Raw genomic sequence first — 4,413 nt, forward strand, 5'->3', positions numbered from 1 at the left:
TTATAAAAATAAACTATATGTACAAAATTGATAACATATACCAAAAGGCTAAAATTAAAAATCTAGAGTAGAGTTTGGAATTTCAAAAATACGATGTTAAAGAAAAGAAGAAGGAAAAGAAACAGAGAAAAAATGAACAAAGAAAAACAAACAAGGTTGTGAAAATTATAAAGAAACTACAAGTACAAAATTGATAACTAATACCAAAAAGCAAAAGTTAAAAATCTAGAGTAGAGTTTGGAATTTCAAAAGTACAATGTTAAAAAAAGGAAGAAGAAAAATAAAGAGAGAAAACAAACAAACCAACAAAAACAATGTCGCAAAAATTATAAAGAAAATACAGGTACAAAATTGATATCAAATACCAAAAAGCATAAATTAAAAATCTTGAGTAGAGTTTGGAATTGCAGATATACGATGTTATACAAAAGAAGAAGAGAAAGAAACAGAGGGGAAAAAAAGTCACAGAAATTATGAAAAAAACTATAGGTACAAAATTGATAACATATACCAAAAGGCTAAAATTAAAAATCTAGAGTAGAGTTTGGAATTTCAAAAATACAATGTTAAAGAAAAGAAGAAAAATAAAAAAACAAAACAAAACACGGTCAAAAAATTATAAAATATATATATGAAGTTTGCTGAAGAAAAAAAAAAGGGTCTTTTTTTTTTTTGCAAAGTAATAGTTATAAAAGTGAAAATTAAAGGACAATAGAGGACTTAAAAAATTTTTTTTTAATTAAAAAAAAAGAAAGATTGATCATAAAAATAGTAAAAATATATCTAGGTCTTTCTCTGGTTTTGTTGTGAGTATTGTGGGTTCAGTTCATTTTTGGCTAGTTCCTTGGTCTGACTTATATTTCTCCAGATCCATAGGCCCCTTCCTATGTAGTTCGTAGTAACCACAGGGTTTTAATCTATGGCCTATAGCTTCCAAGGCGTTTCCCTCTGTTAGAGCTTCTTCTGTTTGCTGGTCTCTTCAGTGTCTGGTTCCCGCCCTGACACAAAGGGGACGGTGGAGGACACTATTTTTTTTTTTTTTTTTAGGCTCACTTGTTCAGCCGCGCTGTGGGGAGGGAGGGAGGGATGCTGCAAACAGATAACACTGGCGTGCGCTCGCAGTGCCTCAGCCACACTGGGTCTGCCCCCGCTCACGGCGCGTGTAGCCTCCCTGCCCACACTGCTCGGGCTCTAGGTTGTTCCGCCAGGAACAATCAGAGGCCGGCCCTGGGCTGAGCTCCCAGGTCCAAGCCGCTCAGGTTCAGGCACTCGGGTAGTCTTCAGAGGCTCAGACTCAGTTGGGCCTGCATTTTGTGCTCTTCCCAGATCCGAGCAGCTCAGGTGATGTGTTTGGCAGGCGCCAATGCTGCGACTTATCACCTCCCCGCCACTCGGTTATCTGGGTGTAAAACCGTCGCACCTTCTCAGGCAGATGTTGACCGTCCAGACCCCCAAGAAGTTTTAGTTAGCAAAGAAGCCTGCTTACAGTTTTATAGATAGTGTCTCTCTGGGGCTGCGATTGCCCCCTTACGGCTCTGGCTGCCTGTCACCGGAGGGGGAAGGTCTGCAACCGGCTATCTCTGTTCAGTCCTTTGTTCTGTGCACGGGGCCTGGCGGTGTCTTAGGTTAGGGCTGGCTTTTCGCGTGGTAGATATCCCACAGTCTGGTTTGCTAGCCCAAATTATGTCGCTCAGATAGTGCTCAGGACATTCGGGCCTATTCTTACTCTAAGGGACACAGCCCGCGCCGCGCTTCCCTGCCCAGCCCCCGCTTGCTAATGCCGAGTGCAGGCGTCTGCGCTGCTTCTCCGCTGGGGGAGTTACCGTAGGGCTCACAATCTGCGATTTTTAATTGTTTATTTATTTTTTTTCTCCCTTTTATGTTGCCCTCTGTGCTTCCAAAGCTCGGCACAGATTCAGCAGTGAGAAGGTTTCCTGGTGTTTGGAAACTTCTCTCTTTTTAAGACTCCCTTCCCGGGACGGAACTCCGTCCCTCCCTCTTTTGTCTCTTTTTTTGTCTTTTATATTTTTTCCTACCTCCTTTCGAAGAGTTGGGTTGCTTTTCTGGGTGCCTGATGTCCTCTGCCGGCATTCAGAAGTTGTTTTGTGGAATTTACTCGACGTTTAAATGCTCTTTTGATGAATTTGTGGGGGAGAAAGTGTTCTCCCTGTCCTACTCCTCCGCCATCTTGGCTCCTCCCCCTTAAAGATGTTCTGAGGACCTTTCAGAAAACAGACTGAGAGGGAGCAGGCAGGGAAGAGAGCAGGCAGCCCAGGGGCCAGTGACCCAGGGAGCAGTGCCAGCAGCTGGGACCAGAGTGTGGGCAGCAGAAACGGAGAGTAGGAAGTAGGTTCCTGGGATGCAGAAGAGGATACCTTGCCCACACCAAAGGGGAGGCTGGAGGTGGGAGGGCACCCCAGGTTCCTGGCTGAGCTGGGGAGTTAGTGGCACTGTCCACTGAAATGGGAAGCAGAAAACAGAGGGGTGGGGGTGAGGGCTATTTAGGGCATAATTTGTGGGATAGATCCCAAGGAGAGAAGCCAAGGAGGAGCAGTGTCAAAATCCTGATTGCCAGAAGTCTCTGAAGCATGGTGAGAGCTGCAGCATTCCAGGTACAAGGTGGGAGGTGACCCACATGACAGAAAACTCAGCAGGTGGAGACCACCCTGCTATGGAGAGTGGATGATCTAGGAGAGGGTCTCAGGTCAGACCAAGCTGCTGAGAGGGCACGGGAAAAAGTTGGAGAAGCACATGAGGGCTTGGTCAACAACACCCACATTAACCAAGAGCCCTGCAGCCTGCCGCATCTTTGTGCCCTGAAAGTGAAAGTGAAGTCGCTCTGTCATGTTGGACTCTTTGCGACCCCAAGGACTGTGGCCTACCAGGCTCCTCCGTCCATGGGTTTTTCCAGGCAAGAGTCCTGGAATGGGTTGCTATTTCCTTCTCCAGGGGATCTTCCCTACCCAGGAATCAAACCTGGGCCTCCTGCATTGTAGGTAGATGCTTTACCATCTGAGCCACCAGGGAAGCTGCTTTGTGCCCTGTGATCCCTAAAATCAGAAACTATTGCCATCCACATGTTACTGAACCAAAATTGGGTCCACTTGCCCATGTGCCATGAAGCCAATCTAATACCAGGTTGTAGTAAAGGAAAGCACAGTTTATCACAGGTGCCAAGCAAGGAGTATGGGCAGTTCAGTTCAGTTCAGTTCAGTCGTGTCTGACTCTTCACAACCCCATGAATCGCAGCACACCAGGCCTCCCTGTCCATCACCAACTCCCGGAGTTCACTCAGACTCACATCCATCGAGTCAGTGATGCCATCCAGCCATCTCATCCTCTGTCTTCCCCTTCTCCTCCTGCCCCCAATCCCTCCCAGCATCAGAGTCTTTTCCAATGAGTCAACTCTTTGCATGAGGTGGCCAAAGTACTGGAGTTTCAGCTTTAGCATCATTTCTTCCAAAGAAATCCCAGGGCTGATCTTCAGAATGGACTGGTTGGATCTCCTTGCAGTCCAAGGGACTCTCAAGAGTCTTCTCCAACACCAAAGCTCAAAAGCATCAATTCTTTGGTGCTCAGCCTTCTTCACAGTCCAACTCTCACATCCATACATGACCACAGGAAAAACCATAGCCTTGACTAGACGAACCTTTGTTGGCAAAGTAATGTCTCTGCTTTTGAATATGCTATCTCGGTGGTCATAACTTTCCTTCCAAGGAGTAAGTGTCTTTTAATTTCATGGCTGCAGTCACCATCTACAGTGATTTTGGAGCCCAGAAAAATAAAGTCTGACACTGTTTCTGCTGTTTCCCCATCAATTTCCCATGAAGTGATGGGACCGGATGCCATGATCTTCGTTTTCTGAATGTTGAGCTTTAAGCCAACTTTTTCACTCTCCACTTTCACCCTCATCAAGAGGCTTTTTAGTTCCTCTTCAATTTCTGCCATAAGGGTGGTGTCATCTGCATATCTGAGGTTATTGATATTTCTCCCAGCAGCCTTGATACCAGCTTGTGTTTCTTCCAGTCCAGCGTTTCTCATGATCTATAGCCCTTAGGGAGGAAATAAAGGTCTTTGATTTTGTTTAATGGCTAAAGTATTTTTATTTTGTCTTGCTTGACTATTTTCCTTTGCTTCTGGATTTTCTCACTGCTATGGTTCAATTTATTCTTTGGAACTTAGGGAAGGCCCCATAGGATCCTGGTCCATTACATATATTACCTGTACCAGATCTTCCCACAGACTGGCCCAGAGCAGAGTCAGGATGCCTCCTCCTTCTCGTGGGCTGCACGTGCTGTCTCTGTGGCCAGGTTGAGAACAGGTCAGCCAGGAGTGGGGCTGTTTCTTGGAAAGGACAAGGGCGTGGGCTCTAAAATCAGCTATGCTGATGCTGTGGCTTCAGTCATGTCCGAC

The 4,413-nt window shown here is 45.6% G+C and overlaps 1 non-coding gene across 1 annotated transcript; it reads right to left on the minus strand.

The window, feature by feature from the left end:
* Nucleotides 1-2,955: 2,955 nt before the first annotated feature.
* On the minus strand, nucleotides 2,956-3,027 carry TRNAC-ACA (transfer RNA cysteine (anticodon ACA)). Its single transcript has one exon. It is a non-coding gene; the product is annotated as a tRNA-Cys (tRNA).
* Nucleotides 3,028-4,413: the final 1,386 nt, after the last annotated feature.

The sequence above is a fragment of the Bubalus kerabau genome, chromosome 19 (genome assembly GCF_029407905.1).
Source record: "Bubalus kerabau isolate K-KA32 ecotype Philippines breed swamp buffalo chromosome 19, PCC_UOA_SB_1v2, whole genome shotgun sequence".
Lineage (NCBI taxonomy): Eukaryota > Metazoa > Chordata > Mammalia > Artiodactyla > Bovidae > Bubalus > Bubalus kerabau.